The following is a 10,525-nucleotide window of genomic DNA, read 5'->3' on the forward strand; positions in this document are numbered from 1 at the left end:
CATCGAAAAGTAACATCACAAAAATACTGAACTCCTAGGAAAATTCATAACCGAAAATTCCTTTTCAAATGGCAAAATCAGACATTAAACAACAACTGTCATATTCATTACTTAGAACTGGCATTTTCAAATGTAGAAAATGGTGGACACGATAAAGTAAAATAATCAAACGAACTATAAACAAACTGCAGCTTTCATGACCTTAAGCATCTGTTTACGGATATTTTGACTGACAGCTAAGTATATGAAGTAGTTTGTAGAATAACCTAACACATTTATTAAGCCGTGGTACTGCCAGTATTTGTGAGCACACAGTGAATAATCTTGAAACTGCGTCATAGCCAGATGAAAACTACAAACGATATACATCGAGTCAAAAAGTATAAACGTTAGTGTGACTAAAACAACAACCAATGCTGCTCGTTGAAGTATGGTATTAGTAAAAGGAGTAGCCTCTGCTTTAGGTGAATTTCTCAGACAGGTAAGTTTAACTGAAATGTATATTGTTGAAAAAACCATTGCACACAGTGATGAGAGATTTAATGCTGATGCGGCTATGGGAAAGACCTGTCCGAAATATTCACTTGCAATTTTGTTATTAGTGAAAGCACACATTCCCTGGTCTTCGGAAAAGTCATATACTAATCCAATGGGTATGAATAAACATACAATGATAACCCAAATAGTAACTAAGATCATCATGATCAAATTCTTTGTGAAAAATAATTTGCTCTTGATTGGAAATAGTAGTACGATTGCTTTTTGGATGGACAAAAAAGCGGTTACTGCAATTGAAATACTGTGAAATGATACGCTATAAGTTATAAACGTCCATACATAAAAAATACAGAATGGATATTTAGTCCTTACGTATGAAACGCCATCAGAGTAGAAAATGTCCTGTCTTTCTAATTGATCGAACAGGAATCCGTAATGTTTTGGAAGAAAGTGACATATTGCAGTAAATGTATCTGATATTGCTAGAGACACTAGCGGCAGAGTAGATACAGTTTTGTTTTCCTTTTTCATTAAAACATAAATAACAAAACTGTTCAGTAAAATAACAAGATAAGTAACTCCAGCACCAGTGTGCACTATCCAAGGATTTTCGGTGACAAAATAATTGAACAATAAAAACGAAGAAGAATTCGAGTTAACCGTCGAAATATTCTGTTTGTTTGCTGCTGTGGTATTTTCTGACATCATCGTTACGTTAAAAGATCTTGTTATATGGCAATTCTTATGCGATCTAAAATCTGTTTTTTTTTTAAATTCTGTAACACAGATATAAGAATCATTCACATTCCTGTTAAGTGCTGATAAATTTGTTGAATAGTTATTATAATAGTGCCATTAAATACTGTTCAGACTATAAATACAAACATATATGTCATATTAATTACACATCTCGTATTCTAATAATCACGTGAAGAATAACTAAGTTTCACATTTGCCAATAACAATAACACTTGATGAACCACCTGTAACACATTTTATGACAAAAAATACCTAAAACCTATAATTTATTTGTTTTTATCGAATGCATACGTAATACTAAACTACATAATACAATGCACCAGGATAATAATATATTTTTTATATTTCGAGCTCATTGCTATCGTCATAAAATTTTAATGAATAAAGATTCTTTGTCGAGGTTGATTGTTTAACCGAATATTTTTCAAAATGTTTTTCATATTGCATTTAGACATGATTGTTTCAACGTTGAATTGATATGATTTAGGGAATATTGCATAAATATCTTGTTACATGAATATAAATGTTCGATTTCAAACCTCTGTCGGTTGAAATATTAATAGAGTATTTTTTAATATACAACTGGAAAGAAGTATTGCAATACTTCCATTGAAAACAATGTAAAATTACATGATTGTAGAATGAGTTTAATTTGGATTCTGCTGAATACTTTCCCAAACATTAGTTCTGCAACAAGTGCAGATTGTTATGCATTAAACTCTTTTCAGAACATTTTGAATGTAAGTTAATAATACAAATTCAAATTTAAACCATAAACGGATAAAAATATTTGGTAAAACCCAAATTATACACCTTCTTCAATAATGTCATTTACATTGTTTTCCATGGAAGTGTTGCAATATTTTTTTCCAGGTGTATAAATATAATTTCCGTTGATGATAATCGAATATGTGAAGTAAAAAATTAAAAACAACACGTTTAATTATGTCTTGCATCCGAAGCACTTTTCTGCATTTACCTTTATCAGGAACGCTCAAAGCCAAACATTTGAAATCCGAAGATATATGAAGTACCGAAACCGTTGAAGAGCTATATGTCATAAATACCCAAAATAAACATCCAAATTCATCTAAAGCAAACTTGCCTGAGCACTGATAGTAAGCGGATGGTCGTAACTAAAAGAGACAACTCTAGGGATAAGTTTTACTTTTCCGATTTTCGTGGAGTAAAAGGTTCATTTGAGTCAAACCGCTTGTCTCATATACACATATCGTGAGTGCGTTGTTATTGAAACCAAAATTTGACACATAAAATCATTCCAATTTTCGTAAAATATTCATTCAAAAATTCGAGCATGATGGTCGTAACTTTAAATTGTGATGGTCGTAATGTTAACTATAGTATTTTGAATGATGGTCGTAACCGACACAGGATGGCCGTAACTTTGAAAGATGACCGTAACTCAAGTATTTAGACGAACGTTCATCAAATTATTTTAAAAGTACCGTGCACATAACCATGTTAATAAACTCAGTTGCTATATAAAGTTTACTACAAACAATATTATTTCATTTGTTACTCTGATAATGGTATGCAGAAATTAAGTTAAAGAATTATCAAACATACATTTTTGACATATTCCAAACGACCATTATTTAGGAGAAACAATGAAAAGTAATCAACTCGCATTAAGCCAAAAAGTATGTTAGGGTTGAGTATCAATATATTTTTTTCTGTACGTTAAGGCATAAAATTGTTGAATACACGTGTATTCACTCATATTTGCTTTGTAATTTATTTTATTTACCACTTTTTATTACCTGCAATCATGTCGGCAGATGAAATTATTGAACATACAATTTTGAACAATCATCTTTGATTTTTAGTCAGCTATATATATATATTGCAGTTTTTATAAACCATTGGCTTTCAAATATTCGGCTTTTGGTCGTTCATGATTAATGAAAATCCACAAATGCCTGGTGTTTTTAACGTGTTGTCTTTATTTTTTATCGATTGCATGACGATCTTGCGGTATATCATTGATATTTGTTCTAAGTATTGGTTCGGAATAAAAACTTAATCCATGTTGTCGCAATGAACATTGTGATAACCTAGAAAGTATGAATGATATATATTTTACAATGCTACACGCGTTGAATTTAAGAGTAAGATCAAATATTAATAGTTTGTAGACAGGCTTGTAGCCAGGATAATATTACAAGGTAGAACTAAATGTACTGCGCCAAATATTACATACATATGCAGGTATATATTTTACAATGCTACACGCTTTGAATTTAAGAGTAATATCATTTAAATGTTATTTTTTTACGTTACTTTTAGTTTAGTTCATATTTTTATGCTGTACATACTGTTTATTTTTTCCTATGTAAAGATGATTTCTTATTTTACTATGTACCAATTTTAAGTCTGAAAATGTTTTATGAATATTTTTACTTGTCTGTATATATTCATTGCATATGTTGTTAGACGCATTTGTTGATACCCCGTCCGCAAATAGTTTCTAAATAGATATATATAGACAATATCAAGAGCCTTCTGGAAATTAACAAAGCAGGCAAACACTCTACCTTCTTTTGTATTACAATACTTATCAATAATGGTTTTTAAAAATGAACATATGGTCAGATGGTCGTGTTTTTTTTTTTTTTTTTTTTTTTTTTTTTTTTTTTGGTAAACCCAATTTGGCTATCATCAATGATTTGATATTTATCTAAGAATCTAAGAATTTACAAAGACGTGTATCAAATATCTTATTACCAAAGCTTCCCCAATGAATCAGTAATTGTAATTCCTCGATAGTTATTAAGATCGGATGCATCGTTCCCTTTATGAATTGGGAATAAAAAACCTGTGGTCCAGGGTTCAGTGTATTTTCCATAAGAAAGACAAAAAAGGAATAGCGGATAGCATGGTACCAATAGGCGTAATCATAATTTTCTAAAACCACGTGTAATATTTATACCTGAACTTCGACATTGCACCTGATAATCAGCTTGACTATATACCAAATGACAATTTATTTGACTTCTCAAAATCCAGGCTGAGAATAAGACGTATGTTCTTTAATTCGATTACGGACCTGCGAATTCGCGGATATGGTCTAGTCTTGATAACGACCCCAATAACATTATTTTGATTCCTTACTTATGTTCTTTCGACTTAAAGTATCAATTTTAGATTGTAGATTTTTCATTTAAATTCCACCTAGTAGGCACATACTAGTTTTTAAAAAGTTTATATTTTCAATATATGCAAAAAAAAAATGCTGTTATTTCATGTGATGTCAAATTTGTTAAAACGCCTTTTCTTAAGTCGTAACTAAGAATGATCATAACCAGAGCTGTGTTTTTTGTTTTAAAATAAATTGTCCACTTTTGAGAAATTTATATTGTTATTAAACTTGACCGTTTATAACTAGTTGCATCTTGGTTAATTGTATACATTAAATTTTAAGTAATAGTGACTGGTCATTTCATGTTGTATTGGTTTTTTTTTCGATTCGTTCCTATTTTCTTCCCTTTCGCACTTTACATGTACCCCTCTCTTCACCCCTTTTAGTTTTTATCATTTGGTGAAATCAACTTCACAGATATATCATATTATAATATATTCATATAATAAAAGACACGTTTAAAACTCTTGACTTGTCTTGTTCTGTCCTATTTAATAAAGAGTTACGACCATCACAATTTTAAGTTACGACCATCCTGAACATTTTTGGTTTTTTAGTTACGACCATCATGCTCGAGTTATTGAATGATCGTTTTACAAAAATTGGAATGTTTTTATGTATCAAATTTTGTTTCAATATCAACGCACTGACGATTAGTATGTATGAGACAAGCGGTTTGGCTGAAACATTTTTTTTCCTGCACGAAAATCGGAAAAGAAAAATTTAACCCTAGAGTTGTCTCCCATCTTCGGATGGTCGTAACTTTAAGTTACGACCATCCTTAAAGTTACGACCATCCGCTTACCACCAGTGCAGAAGGAGTTGAAACCTTAGTTTCTAAATAATTTTTAAATTTACAAAAACAAAAAAAATGACTACCATCGTAATGCTCATTGCTGAATCAGAATGGGGCGGTAAAAAAGTGAACACTCAATTATCCTTTAATCTGGCAAAATATTGTGAATTGAAAAGACTATATATATTAAACAGGTTAGAAGTAAGCACAAGAAATCAAGAGAACAAAAGATAGAAGAAAATGAGTGGAGACCGTACGACTAGTAATAATTAGGAAAAATCAGCTAAACTCAAATTCAGCTTATACATATACCATTTTCCCCAGACTGAAATATAACTGTTACCTCGGATGGAACGTTTTAACTGGCCGATCTACGATTATTACCCGATAATGTTTTTCCACCCGCAGATTTCATTTTTGTTATATTTATAATCTCGTTTTTCCACCCGCAGATTTCATTTTTGTTATATTTATAATCTCATGTACAGAATGAAAACGAGCAAGATACTATTATTAAAACTAGTATTTCTTAAACGATATTTCGTAGAAATATTCTTTAAATAATCCCATCATTAAATTATACAGAAAAACTATCTAATTTTTTTCTGAATATTTCGTTATAGTTAGGTTGCAGACCTTGTAGCGGTTTTTTTAAGGGCTCAGTTGTCTTATAACGGTATTTATATACTAGTTTATAAGGAAATTGTTTAAAAGAAATTCTAGTTGTTTGAAATGTGTGGACAGTTGCAATTTGATTTAATGGACAAACATCAGTATTACAACTAAAATGTTTGGCGAGTTTCACTTGGTAAATTGTGTCACATAACCAAATAGCAAGCATATTGATAAATCACCTTTTCTTCATATTGCACGATTCTTATGTGGAGTCATGCTTAAACAATAATATCTTGGAATATACGTTGCATATCTTAGTTCAATATTAGTAAATGAGTAGAAAATGTCATGTCATACAAACTTATCAAAGAAAAATCTTTTCAATTTTAAGAGTAAATATAATTTTACCTTAAAACATGTACCAGTTGTGAATTGAACTCGGATTTTTGGATTTAGTTAAGCTCGGTTGATTAGTCAAATCGTTACCAATTTTTTTTAGGGGTGGGATGCCGAGCTCGATCACTCGCTGATACGATGATAATTATGATAGGAATATAACACTATATATTATAAAGCATTATACACTCTCTTACGTATTTTATTAACAACTCCTGTCATAATCTTCCTTGTAAATTTCAAAGAACTTTTCGTCGTTTTCTTGAATCGACGAGTAATTCATTATTTACCAGTATCATTATAAAATCTCAACTGATCTGCAGTCATAAATATTAATGTACTAGTATTTAGGTTTTTAATTTAACATGTCCTGTAATCACTAATTATTGCCAATCGTTAAATGTTTATAGGCAATCGGATCTATAACAACCAACTTAATTAATTAGATAAATTTAAGATTTTAATTCCCTCTTTCACAAAAGACATTCAAAATATTACCTTGAATATAGGAAATTCAACCTATATTGTCAAGAGTTAAGGGGATGGAAACAAAAGTTTTGAATAATGATATAAATATTAAATGACAGTGATATATGATCGATCTCAAAATATATATAATGTATACATTGATTAATTTCATGAAGTAACTAAAATAAAATAAAATAAAAACATATTTTATTATTGTGTCACATATAATTGGTAAGCATCATTCAAAATCATAAATAAGACATACTATTAGATAAACGCTAAATGTTCTCTTAAAGTAGGACACAATATGTTCTACATGCTTTTAAATTACTAATTTTGACACTGATCCAGAAAATTTTGATACTGCAATGAGAAAGGTAAACAGATTTGTGATTATGCGTTCTGCACCTCCTCGTGTACATAAATTTTATCCGAGCGATATAAGAATACACTAATGTACGGAAAGTCAGATCAATGTCCACAGGCATGACGAAAAAAAAGTTTACATTGTAGAATTGCAATAGGAAAATGAAAGTCATATGACTTGCCGTTCAAGAATGTCCAACTTCAAATATATTACGTATTTTAAATATACAGATTAAAGAACTTGAAAAGAATAATTATGTATTCTTAGAAATATGACGATCAATACATATTATTGTGGGGTCTTAGATCTGAACATACCCGTATAATTGTCTTATCGATTTTGTCCTTTTGACTGAATGATAATTTGTAAGGATGGTAGTTGATGCAAGCATATAGCAGAAGATGCTTAACATGTCAACGCACCAGGCCTTGCTTTATTTTTTGTTGCTTCGATTCCCTTTTTTCTGTTACCTTGATTTGTACCAGCTAAATCGGTTAATTTGGTGTGAACATCGGAAAGTTCATCTTGCCTCAATTAATCTCCTTGCAGTCAAGCACACTAATAAACAAACAATTGTATTAGGAGGGATTGGTCTATACATTAAAGGAATATTACGTAAACATGATTTTGACAACAACAAAAAACCATAGACAGGTTTCCACAGAATATAAATGTCACGCTCTCGATCTTAAAGGTTATGGTGAAGGAGTAAACTGAATTAAAAAAAAAGTCTACTAAAGATATTCCATCAACACCTTATTCCCTGAAATGATAAAACCCAATATGATGTGAGATAAAAAAAAAAACACACACATTTACAAAGATTGAGACTAACGAAAGGCACACGAACAGGTGACGGGAATAAGCTTATCTAAAAAAAAAAAGCCTACTAGTAAGCTTATCTAAAAAAAAAAAAGCCGTACTTCCATACTATCGACAAGGTTACTAACAAAATATTCCTCAAAAAATTCAATTCTATAACAAGTAATAACTGAAAACATCGGTTCTCTTTCTTTGAATTGATCTCGAGCATCACTTTACAATAGAAAACAAATAAAACATTAACAATACAAATACCGTATCGATTAAAACAATTGATATCATTTTGGGGCGCTTAATAGCTTCCTGTTTGGTGTTAGCCAAGACTTTGCCATATAATTGTTTACATTATTAAATTATGACTTTGATGGAGAATTGTTTCACTGGCACTCATACAACATGTTCTTATTTCGATAACACCATATCAAGTATTGTTATACAAATTACCGTATCGTAAAAAAATTGTTAAACTAGTGTTTTGAATGATACAATACAAAATATCCTATCGAATATGCCATATGTTAACTTGAATATGTCAAATGAATTAACATCTAGAACTATCAATTTAAATGAAATCTTAATAATAGCGTAAAATCACAGAAATGAAGATGAAAAGAATACTTATTATTTTATGTTTGACTGTCCCTCTGGTATCTTTCGTCCTTTTCCTAATTAAGTTTGGTGCGTCTGAAACTCTTTGATTAAATTAATAATTTACCTTTAGCAGAAACTATAAAACTAAAAAAATAAGGAGCTGGTACTTTAACTTATCTAATATGATTTCTATTTCTATCAAGGAGAACTTAGGTAATAAATCATGAAAATACCGATGTTCTGACTGATGAGTTGATAATACTTTTGGGATCTATAGACTCCTTACAAATTATAATTGTGAATTAGAAATATACCATACAGCAAGATCTTCTTTTACTCAAAACTCTAAATTTCAAACGATATAAAATACGGAGATCTGGTATAATTGCCAATGATACAACTAGCTACCAGATCTAGAGGACGAGAATGTAAACACTGTACAGGGCCTTCAATAATAACTTAATAAGCAACACTTTTAAAGGCAGTACCACCAGTGTTATTCATTGTGTAAATCTTTATACGTATACTATCGCAATAACGAATACATCATATCTCCTGATATTAATAAATTGCTTCGCTGAGCGCAGCCTGATAGGACCGCAGAGGTCGAACCCTGAACAGTTGGGGCAAATTTTGACACAATATTCGACCTTGATGTTGTCTGAATTTTGAATGTGATCAAATTTTTGACATAATATAGGTTTCTGGTCAAAGATCTTACAAATCTATTACGCAATACTGTGCAATTGAAGGTTTCTTCTTTCTTCTTTGAAAAGTTTTGAAAAAAAAATATAAACCCCTTAAAAAAATTGGAAAAAAATCCCTCCCAACTTTTTGAATCCCTCTTTGAAGCAATTACCCCATACTTAATTCAAGCCTTCGTAGTATGGAACCTTGTAGTACAATTTGAAAGAGATCCATTTACTTACACACCAGATATTGTCTGGTACCTAGAAAAATGCTTCTTTTTGGCCCTTATTCATGCATGTTTGGGGCAATTACCCCAAAATTCAATCCCAGACTTCCCTTTATGATATGGAACCTTGTGGTACAATGTGCGAGAGATTCATACACTAACACACAAGTAATTGTTCAGAAACTACAAAAATGCTTGTTTTGACCGCTTTTTGGTCCTTAATTCATAACTGTTGGCCCCATAACCCTGAATTAGTCACAACCATTCAACCTTTGGTATTAAACATTTTGGTATGATTTCAGAGCAATCAAAGTACTTATACACAAGTTATTATCCTGAAATGAGAAAAATGCTTGCTTTTGACCCCTTTTTGGCCCTATTTCCTGAATAGTTGGGACCGTCATCCCCAAAATCAATCGCAGCCTTCCTTTTGTCGTATTGAACCGTCTTGAAGAAATCACAGAGATCCATTCACTTAAACTAAAGTTATTTTCCGGAAACCAAATACCAAATGTGTCTTTGGACGACGACGCAGACGATATAATACCATTATACGGTCCCAGTACACAGTTATCGTACCTTGATTTTCGTTGTTCACGAATATAGTCCCTAGTGTGGACAGTGTGTTACTTGTCATTTTTTTATACGCCTTCCAAATTTATTTATTTATGTTTTATGCCTCAAGTAGCAAGAAGGGGGATAAAACTACACTGTAAAAAAATTTGATTCATGAATTATAATGTAAAGTAATGATTTGGTCCAGTTGAAAAAGGTCAAAAATTAGCATTTCGGAAGCTGTCAAAAGATTTCAAGACCCCCTTCAAATAATATTGTCCATATTTTGAGTTAGAGTTGATGAAGTTTTCTATAATTTTGATATAATTTGTCCCAAAAGTAGTACAACACACTGTAAACATATTATGGAGAAAGCGCAGGTGGGACTTTTTTTATTTCCATTTATTGTCTAAAAGAAATGCACTACGAAATAACTGTGTACTCGGACCATACGATCCCCCAAAAAAATTTGCGGTCGTATAAAAACTACATTTTGCAGTAAAATATCCAAAACATTAGTATTTTAGAACTGTATACCAAACATCATGTCGTGTCGGATATTTCTTTATGATGGTATCGTTA

Source organism: Mytilus galloprovincialis, chromosome 2 (genome assembly GCF_965363235.1).
Source record: "Mytilus galloprovincialis chromosome 2, xbMytGall1.hap1.1, whole genome shotgun sequence".
Taxonomy (NCBI): Eukaryota; Metazoa; Mollusca; class Bivalvia; order Mytilida; family Mytilidae; genus Mytilus; species Mytilus galloprovincialis.